Below are 13,693 nucleotides of genomic sequence, written 5' to 3' on the forward strand. Positions count from 1 at the left end.
CCTAGTGTGACCACTGGCACTATGTCCCAGAAGTCATCCCATGTCATGAAAGGTCCGCAGCAGTTTTTTTTTAAAATAACTTTTGATAGATTCAAGCTAGAGCGATAAAAACACCTCAGCTGTGTTCAGCTCGACGATACGCATCGACTGCTATGCAGCATGACCTTTCCCGGAGGTCAAATTCTCAAAATTACCCTTCATAAGGTCAACCTTTAGTTTGTTCGACGTGTCTCGACGACAGAAACGCAATGCTGGCAAACGTAATGTCGATACTCTCTTGAGTCAAAAGTTATTGCAGGAAAACATAGTTCGTAAAAAGGCTATTTTTAGAGTCTTTTGCCCTCTGAAGGCTAAACCGTTGACCTGAGGTCAAATCTGAGCGCAGCTTGCAGAAACACCTTTAAAAGGGCTATCGAATGCGCTTTTCTGCGGCGCTATAGCTCTATTGGTTTCCGAGTTGTGCCGCTGCTTCGAAAACGGAAAATGTTGAAACAGACAACATTTTACCTTTGATGACCTCTGGTGACCTGACATTCGACCTGACCTAAAAAATGACCGTTTTGTTTTCGTCCTGTTTTTTGACGATCTTTCGAATACCGCTTATCGCGTGTCACTACGCGGCCCAGGAGCCGAGTTAGACGAGGGAGTGTGCCCCCCACCCCCTCCCCAGCAGGACACGGAAAACTCAGACCACCAGCACGGCACGGGTTAAAAGTCGTAGATGGGCACCGCTACCCTAGCAAAAGATATTAGCAAAAAGGTGACCTCCATTTACTGGTGCAGTCCTCCTTCTCCCGGTGATGCCCCCTCCTTTTTCTGGAAGCGTCTCACTTATGCTGGCATGCCTCACTTCCCGGGGGCGCCCAACCTCTGCTTGGATCGCGTAATCCATTATGGAGAGACCCACTTTGCTTAAGTCGCCTCATTTCTTCCTTCTAAGAACGACCAATTTGCTGTAGGCGGCCCACTTATCTGGGACGCCCATCTTCTGCTAGAAGTGCCCCTCTTCTTCCTGATGCGTCCCACTTCTACTACGAGTGCACCTTTTCTGTTAGGGCGCCCCTTTGCTGCTGAGGAGTCTTTTCTACTGTGAATAGGGCGGCCCTCTCCTGTTTGGCGACCCCAAATTCTGCTGGAGACGCCCCACTTCTGCCCAACTTTTGGTGGGGTGCCCCTCTCTTGCAGGGGGCACTTCTCTTTTGCTGGAGACGCCACCCTTGTGGGGGCGCCCTTCCACTGCGGGGAACGTCTCTCTTCTGCCAGAGGCACCCCTTTTCTTCTTATGGGGCTCCTGTTTTTTTTTTCTGGGGCGAGGCGACCCTCTGCTGCTCGGAACGGGGCACACCTCTCCTTTTACTGAGGCACCGCCCCTCTGCTGGGGTTGCCCTTCCGTTGTCGTCAGGGGCGACCCCCCCCCCCCCTCTTGGTAGAATATACTCCTTTTCTTTTTGTAATGGGGCGCCCCTCTTCTACCGGGGCGCCCATCTTCTGCTGGGGCGTCTGTCTTCTGCCGGATATTGTCAATGGGGCGCCCATATCCTGTTTGGCGGGCCCAACCTCTGCTGGAAGCTGCCTATTTCTGATTAACTTTTGCTGTGGCGCCTCTCTTCTGCTGGGGCGCCCCTCTTCTGCTTGGGGCGCCCGTCTCCTACTGGAGACCCCTCTCTTCTGCTGGGGCGCCCCTCTTCTGCCAGTGGCACCCATTTTCTTATTATGGGGCTCCTTTTTTGCTGGGGCGCCCAGCTGCTGTCAGGGCGCCCCTCTTCTCGGAATGGGGGCGCCTCTCTCCTTTTGCTGGGGCGTCGCTCCTCTTCAGGGGGACACGTCTCCTGCTAAGGGTGCCCTTCCGCTGCCAGGGGCGCCCCTCTTGAACAGAAGGCATTTTATATTCTTGTAACGAGACGCCCTCTTCTGCTGGGGGCGCCCATCTGCTGCTGGGGCGACTCTCATCTGCTGGGAATAGGCAATTGGGCGTCACTCTCCTGCTTGGTGAGCCCAACTTCTGCTGGAGGCGCCCTATTTCTGCTGAACCTTTGCTGTGTCGCCGCTCTTCTGCTCGGGGCGCCCTCTCTGCCGCGGGATATGGGCGCCTTTTTCGGATGGCGGGGGGGGGGGGCGGCCGCCCCCGTCGCCCCCCCTGGATCCGCGCCTGATGTGATATGATGTTGGTCCCATGCATTAGGGTGGGTGTAAAGGTCACCTGAAGGTCAGGTCAGGTCATTGACCTTCGATGACCTCGGTTCACTTTTTCGAGTTTTACATGTTTCTGGGCTAGTTTTTGGAGCTGAATTCGAATTTAGGAACCATTTGAACATTTACGAAGTAGTTTTGGTGCCTTCGTAACATGTTACGAAGCTGTCAGAGGCGGGTTGACACCTACTACGAATACATACCCGGCAGGACCCATACTGGTTGACCTGACCTGAGCTGACCCGACCTGGCCTAAATGCATGAAGACATCATCTGTGATCAAAACTAACATGATATTCGTGATCAGCATCCCGAAAAACCCCTTAGCAGCCACACTATACGACGTTCTAACAGGTCCCGACTTTCGGCCATTGACCTGACCTCAGAGGTCACCATTTGACCTATGACCTTAAAACCGGGTACCGTTGGCTTCGTCTCGTTACGACCTACACGATGGTTTTTCCGCGAGGCTCTAGCTCAATTAGGGGCCAAACGCGAGGAGGGTCGCATCCCCCTGTGCCGTCGAGGGATGCAAAACGGCCTATGCCGGCGAGGGTTAAACCCTTATTTGTCCATTTCGCGCAAAAATGCGCAAAATATTTGCATTGGGCAGCAAGCTATACACCTTGAGGAAAGTCAGGCAGCAAATACGTGTATCTTCGTGTTGTTCGGTGACGTTTTCTTTATATCCTTATTTAAATTCATTGCGTCGTTGCACTACCACGGTTCCGAACAGGCACTGTAAACCCCACCGCTACTAGTAAGCATGAAATAGTTCCCGGGAACTTGAGTACGAGAAACATGCGCAGAAATACTTGCTGTTTTTTAAAGCTATTTTGTACGGAATAACTTTAATAATTTTACGCTGAGAGCTTTTGAATCGGGGGAACGGAATATGGTACACAGCAGTCATTTCCATCTCCAGTCGGTAAGTCCTACTTTGCGACGTTATAGCATTATCTGCCTTGACATTGGGGAAAGGAAACTTGCTTATTCGGAAACTTTTGACATTTTTACAATACTCTATCCCATAATTACCCCGCGACCGCCTGGGGGGGGGGTCGGATCCGACCCCCCGCCTCCGTTTTTCTTGAATAACTCATGAACCACTTTCGCTATCTACTTGAAACTTGGCATACCTTCTCCTCCATCAATTTGACGTCTCCTGTGCAATTTTTAAGAAAAAATTTCCATTTTTTTTAGAGATATCGATTTTAGTGATGTAACTACATGGCGTTTTTAGTCAAAAAGTGGTAAATGTTTAAAAAATCGCCGAAAATCAGGGTTTAAAGCAAATTGCAAATTAAGGACATGAAAAGACGCCGCTCAACGAGTTCTTTAAAATGGCTATCTCGGATTTTCCATAAAATGCGTTTTTCACCCCTAAAAATTCAAAAAACTACATTTTTTGGAAAACAGCTAATAAAATCCAAAATTTTGGGAATTTCCAAAAACCGGAATATATGTTGTAGAGCTCTATTAGAACATTAGATGCCCCAAATTTCAACTTTCTATCTTGATTTTTGACCCCCAAATTGTAAAAAATAGCTCCAACATGCATAGGGCATGGTGACGTCATAAGCATTTTCGTGAATTAGAGGCACTTCTGAACATCGCATGTGAAAACAAATGGCACCACTAGATTTCTGGGACAAAGCTCGTCTAGAAAAATGTATTTTTATGTCAAAAATAAAAAGTTGAAAAATTGACTTTTTTCTTAGCCTTCCTTTAGTTATGTAGGGTATAAACGATTTTTTATGCTTTCAATGCACACTTATCACCAGCACAGTGACTTGGGGTCACATATAACCATTACCATCGGATTCGGCGTGAAAAATAAGCCATAAAACATGTGTCGCACGCAGACTTGTGATCAGCTCAGTTGAGCCGGCTCAAAAATCAGCTCAGCTCATGAGCCGGCTCAACATTTTGCCAAATTGTTGAGCTGTGAGCTGAGCCGGCTCAGTAATGCATTGAGCTGAGCTGCTGTCTGAGCTGAGCTGAATGAGCTTGAGCTGAGCTGAGCTGAATGAGCTTGAGCTGAGCTGAGCTGAGCTGAGCTGAGCTGAGCGAGCTGAGCTGAGCTGATTGAGCTGAGCGAGCTGAGCTGAGCTGAGCTGAGCTGAGCTGAGCTGATTGAGCTGAGCTGAGCTGATTGAGCTGAGCTGAGCTGAGCTGATTGAGCTGAGCTGAGCTGAGCTGAGCTGAGCTGATTGAGCTGAGCTGATTTAGCTGAGCTGAGCTGATCCAGTTCTAATTCTTTTCAGTTCATGCTTGGAAATTAACTCAGGATTTGATGCTTCAGCTATGAGCTAGCTATGGAGTGAGCAATTACACTGCCTTCGTGATCGCACTTAAAAATATCAAAACTCTAAAGAAATCAATATTAATCACTAATCAAGCTTAATTTATTTCATCCATGTTGCATGGAAATTGGAAGACCAGGGTCTTGGCCAATTTACAGGCTAATACAGCCAGTCTCAAGTTTCAAGTCTGACTGCAAGATGAATACCTACTGTCAGGCTTTGATGCTTCGCCTTGACACTCTGCTCCGCAATGTACAATTCAGCATTCTTCACTTTGTTATTTAAGCAGTTATTTAAATTAATTTTATCGATAAGGGTTCTTACCTCTGCATAAAATATTTACAATTAGGAATTAGCAAATGTTCCTCTTCGTTGGTTGAATGTGGGCTAAGCAACCATATCCTATTGAAAGTGGGGTGGGGCAGAGGCGCTAACTGGAACTCTCACCTTCTGATGTCCATAATATGGGAAAAGCTCCCTTATTCACACGCCGACTATGAATTCTAATTGTGTTGACATTGCCTTGGTTGAGATCAGGGTGGTGTTTGGTTTCACTCAAGGTTTCACTGATAACAGCACGCTGCTATCACACGTGTCAAATGGGGTTTCCATGGAGATATAAACAAACTCTTATCTCCAAGTTCCAACACTACCCCAAAATGTAACGTCAGCTCCTGGCAGGGTGCCAAGAGCGGATGGCGGCGTGGGCGTGCTGCTCTCGGCCGTGAAACACCGCCTAGTTGAGATGATTCCATGGCGTTTTTTTCGTCTAGCAGATTTTCGTCCGACTTTTCTTCGTCTGGCATTTTTTCGTCTGTACATTTTTTTCGTCTGTAAACTTTTTCGTCCAGACTTTTTTCGTTCGTATATTTTGAACTTATATGTTATGTTAACATCGCGGGTGCACACTCTGATAACATGTGATAACACTGCCAAGAACAGTCCATTTCATGTAACTATAGTCTGAGTCCAAGTAGACGCACGACTCGCAAAGTCTCAAGGTCTTAATGAGCTTATCTCTTTTGCCCATTGTGTAAGTTGCCTCGCTCCTTGTTAGAGGAGACTTACTTATGCGCCAAGAGTTGGTCTGTTTTTTAACCCTCGCCCGTATTGGTGTTTTTCCAGCCGCGAACGTATAAGGGGGCGGGGGTCCGTTGGACCCCCCCTTGCCGTTTCGTCCCTGATCGAGCTAGAGCTTCGCGGAAAAAACGAGCGTGCTGCCCGCGACGAGAGGAAGCCGATGATACCCAATTTTAAGGTCCTAGGTTATCGGTTGACCTTCCAGGTCAGGTCAATGACCCATAAGTCGGGAAAATCGGGACCTGTTAGAACGTCGTAAAACGTGGCTGCTATGGGGTTTTTCGGGGTGCTGATCACGAATATCATGTTAGTTATGATCACTGATGATGTCTTTATGCATTGAGGCCAGGTCGGGTCAGGTCAGGTCAACCAGTAAGGATTTTGCCGGGTATTCGTAGTAGCCTCTGACAGCTTCGTAACATGTTACGAAGGCACCAAAACTGCTTCGTAAATGTTCAAATGGTTGCTAAATTCGAATTCAGCTCCAAAAACTAGCCTAGAAACATGTAAAACTCGAAAAAGTGAACCGAGGTCATCAAAGGTCAATGACCTGACCTGACCTTCCGGTGACCTTGACACCCACCCTAACCCGCGCCCTGCTGGGGGGGGGGGGGTGTTTGAACACCCCCCCTTGTGGTTTTTCGCGAATATCTCAAAAACGGCGGCGCGGAGCGCCGCCGTTTTTGGTACACCTTATCATACATCAATTCTACACATGTTGTGAAAATTTCAGACCAAGGTCATTCAAGGTCAGGTCACCAGGTCACTTGAAGTGACCTCACCTCATAAAAAGTTTCAATGTCTGTCATAGCTACACCGAGTGACCGATCGCTTTGAAACTTTCAGCGATTGCTAAGAGCAATAGCATGTACAAAATGTATATCTCAGAATTTTGATATCGATGACCTAAGGTCAGGTCAATTTTGCGACCTCCCCATTATAAGTCAATGGGAGAAAATTGAAATGCGCCTCTTTTGGACGAAAGACATTATAAACACTCCCAAACACTGAATTACAAGTGGTTTAGACACACTGAACATGAAAATGGTGTCCGTGACCCCTGTTTATGCCCTGAGGTCATCTTAGGTCACGAATGGTATCTAACAGTTTTTCGCAAATAACTTTTGATAGAGGCATGCTAGAGCGATGAAAACGCCTTAGATGTGTTCAGCTCGACGATACGGATCGACTGATATGCAACATGACCCTTTCCGGTCAGGTCATGACCTTGACCTGAGGTCAAATTTTCAAGTTGACCTTTCAAGGTCAAGTTATAGTTCATTCGATGCGTCTTGACGAGAGGAACACGATGCCGGTAAAAGTAAGCTCGTACAAGGCTTGGGTCAAAAGTTATTGCAGAAAAAACTGTTTCCGAAAAAATCGGCTATTTTTGCAGTTTTTGCCCCCTGCAGGCAAAACCGTTGACGTTAGGTCAAATCTGAGAAAATTACTCAGAAAGGGCGTTAATAGGGCTATCGAATGCGCTTTTCCGCGGCGCTGTAGTTCTATTGGTTCCCAAGTTATGCGTTGGCTTCTTGGAAATTGTCGACATTCGACCTGGAAATCGGCGAAATTTTGCCTTCAATGACCTCTGGTGACCTGACCTTTGACCTGACCAAAAAATTGACCGAAGTGATTTCCGCATTATTTTTGACGCTCTTTCGAACGCCGCCTTCCGCGTATCGCTACGTGGCCCAGGAGCCGAGTTAGAAGGGGGGGTGTTCAAACACCCCCCCCCCAGCAGGGCGTGGAAATCCAGGACCCCCAGCAGGGCGCGGGCTAATGCATGGGAGCAACATCATATGCCATGTTTGAACACTTGAAACCACAAAAAGACTGCTAACGCGCGGCTAATGCGAGCCGACATACGCCGAATCGCGATTCCGGCCAAACATGGTCTCGAAAAGTAGGTCACAGGTCAAAGGTCATTAGGGTCAGGGTCATGAAATTTTCAGGATAGGTGTAAAATTGATTATCGCGAGGGTACTGAAAGTTTCGTCGCGATCGGCCGCTTTTTACGCGAGTTATTCGCGAAAAACAGGGGGGTCCGTTCGACCCCCCCCCCCCCTATACGGGCGAGGGTTAAGCATGTCCGATTTAAAAAGAACGACTGAGCGATCTAAGCGTGAATTTAACTGAGCGGAAACTGAGCTAAGCTGAATTGAGCGGAAACTGAGCTGAGCTGAACGGGAACTGAGCTGAGCTGAGCTGAGCGGAAACTGAGCTGAGCTGAGCGGAAACTGAGCTGAGCTGAGCGGAAACTGAGCTGAGCTGAGCTGAGCGGAAACTGAGCTGAGCTGAGCTGAGCGGAAGCTGAGCTGAGCTGAGCTGAGCGGAAACTGAGCTGAGCTGAGCTGAGCGGAAACTGAGCTGAGCTGAGCGGAAACTGAGCTGAGCTGAGCTGAGCGTGAGCGGAGCACAGCCGGTTTGAGCGGAGCGTGAGCTGAGCTGAGCCGTGTTAAACTGAGCGGGAGCTGAGCGGGAGCGGATAAAACGGAGTTGAGCTGAGCGAGCTCACTTTTTTCTTGAGCTGTCACAAGTCTGGTCGCACGCCCATGTAGCAGAAATTGAAAACCGTGACCTTTCGTGACCTGACCTGACCTTGACCCGTACTTAGTATGACCCTTATACGCACATGGTACTTTCACTAGGCCTTTGAGGTCATTTTTGGTGAGTTTCGAGCAGCAGCTATCGATTCCGCTGTCCGTAAGCCTAATCATGCAAAACCCCTGAATTTGACCTTTGACCTGACCTTGACCCGAAAGTTGACCTCAATCTTAAAATCTTAAGAGTGCTTTGAGAAGGTCTCGTAGAGACCTTTCGAACGCCGCCTCGCGGGGCTCGATACGACCATTGGTTCTCGAGATAACAGGGGGGGGGGTCGGATCCGACCCCCCCCCCCCAGGCTGTCGTGGGTACGGAAATAGCCCAGGCGGTGCCGGGTTACAGGAATTTCACAGAAGTTGATTTTCGACTTAATTCCGCTTTTTTGATGCGCCTGGCCCACTGTGCGTCGGCAGCGCTGTTCTGTACACAATGCACGTCTAGACCTTCATATCCAGAAGTGCTTTGAGTCGCCCAGTCCCATCGGCTCAGGTCCGTGGGTGCTTTACCGCCATGCCAGGCTGGTTTGGGTTGAGTGGCCACCTAAATGCTTGATCATTTGAGCACAGATTGCTACGTTTGTTGACACTGCTTTGATAGACAGTAGGTATATTCAGTATCCGAGATGTATCACCGTCGGGGCCACTGTCCAGCCGTCGGTAAACTGTTGTCACCGTGCCGGAGGTACCGCCCTGTTGACGTCACGTGTGTTGTGACGTGACGTCACGCTGGCTCACACCGCTGTGCTGTTGTGTTGTAGTTTCAGTTTGGACCAGAGTGGTTGTAGCTAGCTGTGAGGGTGGCCGGTCCGGGCGATATCGGACCTCGCCCGTCACTGTGTCGGACCGTCGGTGGTCCGGTCGGCTGTGGTTCATTTGGACCGGATATGTTCGGTTCGGTGTCGCTCATGGGATATCATGGGCTGATGGCGATTGAAATACACAGTGGTTCAGACGTTCAATACACAAATGGTACTGGATTTCCCAGCGCCACTATGTAGTGCTGTCATTTCGTGACGGTAACTAGTCAAAGGGATTGTAAGGCTTCTGACCATTATGCAATGCTTTGAACATACCATTCCATAATGTCATACGAAGTTGTGATGTAAATAAGTCACCTACTTGAAGTGACGTGGAGCTCTGATGTCAGGATGCCTCATAAAAAGTGTGTGTAATTTCAGGCTGCCTAATATAAGTTTTCCGTGAAAATTAAGCCAAACCCAGAGAGTTATCAGTAAAAAGAAAAATCAGGTAATTTCCAGGAAACGTATCCCTCAGGGGACGGGCAAATCATACTTTTTACCAACACCACCAGCCCAGCACTTCAGTTGACTGAGCCGTTAGGCTGTGCTGAATATCACACAATAAGTGTGTCTATGGTGATCAATGTGTCACCCAGCCCGTGCGCTGCGGCACAGCCTACCACTCCAGGCAGCTGATTGCCCGCTGAGAAACGGTGCATCGTTCTGCCGTCAACTGTAGACTGTACAGTGTGTATTAGATATATTACAGCTGTATGGACACAGCACGGGTACGGATCCGTGACACCATACCATCGACTGGTGGATACAGGACACGGTCTAGTATCCAGCGGTGCGATACAGCCGGTGGTCGTTATTTCTTTTAGAAGGATACATACCGCCAGTGGACACTATTATTTTAGAAGGCTGGATACCGCCAGTGGCCACTATTATTTTACTGAAGACTGGATACCCCCAGTGGCCATTATCACTTTTAGAAGGCTGCATACCGCCAGTTGCCGCTATTATTTTACTGTAGGCTGGATACCCCCAGTGGCCATTATCACTTTTAGAATGTTACATACCGCCAGTGGCCACTATTATTTTACTGAAGGCTGGATACCCCCAGTAGCCATTATCACTTTTAGAAGGCTACATACCGACAGTGGCCATTATCACTTTTAGAAGGCTGGATACCGCCAGTGGCCATTATTATTTTGCTGAAGGCTGGATACCGCCAGTGCGGGCCATTATCACTTTTAGAAGGCTGGATACCGCCAGTTGCCCTATCACATAGAGGGGAAGTGTCCAATAGGGCCTTTCGGTTGTTTTCTCAACTAAGTACTCACCTCTAAAAAGTGGTGAGTAGTGACGTAACGTTTATCACTCAGTTCTAATCAATACCCTTACCTGAAAACGTTCGTGGTCCGACCATTGACCTTTGAAATTATGCATTGTTTTAAGACAATATTCGACAAGAATGGTGATGCTCCGCATATAGCGCATATATTCGGTACGTGCATCTCACTTTTGCAAGTAGAAGTGAGCCAAAAAAAGGAATGAATTCTGCTCTCTGGCTTATTGTATATAGCGTCAAGGTCTTTCAATTTTGATGAACTTGTCTTGATAGTTGATGAGCACCTTTTTGAAGTTGAAGCTCTTGGTTATGTATACATTTAGGAATTTTGTGTGGTGCTCCAAATTTGGACGGTCGTGGTGGTCAGCGGTCAAGTGATGACTATCAGTTGACTACCAGAACTATCCCTCGCCCGTATTGGTGTTTTTCCAGCCGCGAACGTATAAGGGGGGGGGGGGGGGTCCGTTGGACCCCCCCCCCTTGCCGTTTCGCCCCTGATCGAGCTAGAGTTTCGCGGAAAAAACGAGCGTGTTGCCCGTGACGAGAGGAAGCCGATGATACCCAATTATAAGGTCCTAGGTCATTGGTTGACCTTGCAGGTCAGGTCAATGACCCAAAAGTCGGGAAAATCTGGACCTGTTAGAACGTCGTAAAGTGTGGCTGCTATGGGGTTTTTCGGGGTGCTGATCACGAATATCATGTTAGTTTTAATCACAGATGATGTTGTCATGCATTTAGGCCAGGTCGGGTCAGGTCAGGTCAGGTCAACCAGTAAGGGTATTCGTAGTAGGTGGCAACCGCCTCTAACAGCTTCGTAACATGTTACGAAGGCACCAAAACTACTTCGTAAATGTTCATATGGTTGCTAAATTCGAATTCAGCTCCAAAAACTGGTCTAGAATCATGTAAAACTCGAAAAAGTGAACCGAGGTCATCAAAGGTCAATGACCTGACCTACCTGACCTTCAGGTGACCTTGACACCCACCCTCATGCATGGGGGCAACATCATATCACATGTTTGAACGCTTGAAACCACGAAAAGACTGCAAACGCGCGGCTAATGCTAGCCGACTTACGCCGAATCGCGATTCCGGCCAAACATGGTCTCGAAAAGTAGGTCACAGGTCAAAGGTCATTTGGGTCAGGGTCATGAAATTTTCAGGGTAGGTGTAAAATTGATGAACGCGAGGGTACTGAAAGTTTCGTCGCGATCGGCCGCTTTTTACGCGAGTTATTTGCGAAAAACCATGGGGGGGGTCCGTTCGACCCCCCCCCCTATACGGGCGAGGGCTATAGTGTCGCCCTCCCCCCCCCCCTGCTCCACGGCCTTGAGTGCCCCCATTTCCAATGAGTTGCCCCACCCCAAACGTGCCGCTGGATCCGCCACTGCCATCAATTGAAGTATTCATGCTCGTCCCAGTCGGTCCACTGATACCTTATCGGTGCAGAGATACCGTATCGGCTACAGCAATGTCACGAGCCCCGTACAGGGTATCGGTAGGGACAGCACTGACATTGAGGCCCCGGGCGTCGGACAGTGCGACCTGGAGAGGAGCGATATATTGACCTCGTGTGACCTACCGAGATAAGGTATAGTGGCCTAGAGAGGAGCGATATATTTGTTTCATGCTTATAATACTTTCACTAACTCATTATTCCAAAGTATGTATTCTGTAACACTCTCGTTCTTGTCCCCCCAATCATGCACTAATAATTTTCCATTTAATGCACGTGACAAGTATGTAACGTGTTACACTATGTACACTCGCTTCCAATAATATAAGTCAGCCAACGTCACATCCTCCTTCCTCCGAGGACATTGAGGAGGATCTGACCTCCCCTTCTGTAGGCACAGAAACGATTCAGAAGAATAGTCCCTCTCTTGGGAGCTGGGTGGTTGTCTGCTGCTTTTTCTTAATAATTGCGTCAATGAGCTTAGCCACGTCACATGAGCCTAGACAAGCCACATCTTCCCTCCTCTGGCATTAAAGGGACCCTCCCACCTTCAAAAAAGTTAATGAATTGGCATGAAAGTGATGTCCCTTGGTTCAGAAAGAGCGAAAACGAATATCTACCAAATTTCACCGAAAAATATTCACTGGTTTTCAAGATATTAGGCTTTTACTTTTGTTTACTTTTTGGGATCTCCCCTGTTACTAGCGACTTTATTTGGAAGCAATAATTTGGCAGCCTTAGCGGCAGACGTTGCGCGCAAAGCAGCGTATACCACCACGTGTTAACGATGGTTTTAGTCTAAGATTTAAAAATCGTTAGATCTCCGCTGACGTCACAAATTCTAAGGGGGCATTCCAATGCATTAGCCCCTTAGAATCCGAAAACTGCAAGTTTGAAATTCCATATCTTCGAATTAAAGCATTTTTCGATGTTGTGAGTGCCCAAACCGGTATTTGCAGGCCATGGCCACCAATTTGGCTATCTCAACTCAAAACTAATGTTAAGGTGGGAGTGTCCCTTTAAGGTAGCCTTGACCTGCTCCTCAGCTGATATGTAGACCGGCTCAGAGGAGGTGGCTGGGTCGGCCGCTCCTCCCGAGTGCCCATGTGGGGCACTGGTATGTACAGGTAATCATCGTCAGATGATCCAGCTGCCGGGTGACTACAGATCTCTCCAGGTGAGAAGAGACGAAGGTGCCGCCTGTTGCGGCGATACGTCCCGGCACTATCCGTAACACTCTCGTTGAAACATGGTGTCAGAAGTGGGCGTAACCCAGCTCTCACGCTAAGAATAATATTAACGTAATGTTCAGACAATAGGTACTGTGAGCTTTGAGTATCTTACTACCTATTCACTGTGCAAGAATGGCAAGTAACGGGTTTGTCGGATTCCCCATTCCGCCGCCGTTGTCACTGACAGATACAGAGGCGCTGACTGCAACATGGAAGACATGGCGACGCCAATGGAATAATTATAGCATCGCAACAGGACTGAATGAGAAAACGGCGGAGGTTCAAGCAGCTACCTTGCTCACATGTCTGGGATCAGAAGCGTTGAACGTTCTCGATGGACTGTGTCCAGATGAGGGAGAACAGAAGAAGGTCGACGTGGTTCTGCAAAAGTTCGAAGAATTCTGCATCGGGAAAACAAATGAGACATTCGAACGATACAAGTTCAACCTGCGTAATCAGGAAAGCAGTGAGAGTATCGATTTATATGTGGCCGAGCTGAGAAAACTAGCGAAGTCGTGCAACTATAGAGATCTGGAAGAAAGCCTGATCCGAGACAGGATAGTATTGGGGATCCCAGATGAGTCGGTTCGGCGACGCCTGCTCCAAGAACCAGATCTGACATTGGCCAAAGCTACCGCGGTTGTGAAGGCACATGAAGCTACCCAAAAACAAATGAACAGTATGACAAATCGAGAGGGTGCGGAGGTGCACAAGCTTCAGACACAAAGG

The sequence above is a fragment of the Amphibalanus amphitrite genome, unplaced genomic scaffold (genome assembly GCF_019059575.1).
Source record: "Amphibalanus amphitrite isolate SeventyFive unplaced genomic scaffold, NRLGWU_Aamphi_draft 000492F_arrow, whole genome shotgun sequence".
NCBI classification, from domain to species: domain Eukaryota; kingdom Metazoa; phylum Arthropoda; class Thecostraca; order Balanomorpha; family Balanidae; genus Amphibalanus; species Amphibalanus amphitrite.